The sequence below is a fragment of the Alexandromys fortis genome, unplaced genomic scaffold, assembly GCF_014885135.2.
Source record: "Alexandromys fortis isolate MF-2015 unplaced genomic scaffold, M_Fortis_MF-2015_v1.1 scaffold_6, whole genome shotgun sequence".
NCBI classification, from domain to species: Eukaryota; Metazoa; Chordata; class Mammalia; order Rodentia; family Cricetidae; genus Alexandromys; species Alexandromys fortis.
The window spans coordinates 11,164,096-11,164,855 of NW_026067902.1; positions in this window are offsets into that span (position 1 = coordinate 11,164,096).

Genomic DNA, 760 nt, shown 5'->3' on the forward strand with positions numbered 1-760 from the left:
GCAAAATACTAATTTCATCAGAAAGGTGGCAGAATCCAAGAACTGAATGCCAGGAGCCAAAATGGAGGCCACCTTGGGAGAGCGGACCCAGTCACCCCCCACTCAGGAGCTGAAGCAATTGACGGGATGGCAGGGGTGTGGGGGACAGGGATGTCAACACTTTCAAGGACTTAAGACATTAAATAAGCAGAAAATAAATATACATGGTTTTTACAAGTTACAGCATTATGAAACAGTAGGGCACATTACACAGAAAAAGAACCTGCAATATTTACAATCCTTAATTCTGAGAAGTTTAGAAAAACAGTGATTTTTTTTACACTCATTTATGCGTACAAAATTTTACAAAGAAAGGTAAAGGAAACACAATTGCACACAGACATTTGGCTCAGTTGGTGAATAAAACACGACTTCCTAATCTAATAAATAGTCAAAATATGTACAACAGTGAGAGACAGGAGAGGATGTGTACAGTATCCACTACAGACGTGAATGAAAAGAGATTTAAAAATGATTTCCAGCCTCCCCGTCCCCCACCCCCAAATTCATCAACTTGTTTTTGGGAAGGAAATCTGAAAAATTACTCAGGAAGTCATTTTGTGTGTTTATTGCATCTTGGGGTGAAGTCACAGCACTTCACTCTTTTACAAACCTCACTTGGGGAGGCTGTCAAGGCACAAACCCGCATTATGTATTCACACACACACAGAGAGAGAGAGAGAGAGAGAGAGAGAGAGAGAGAGAGAGAGAGAGAGAGAGA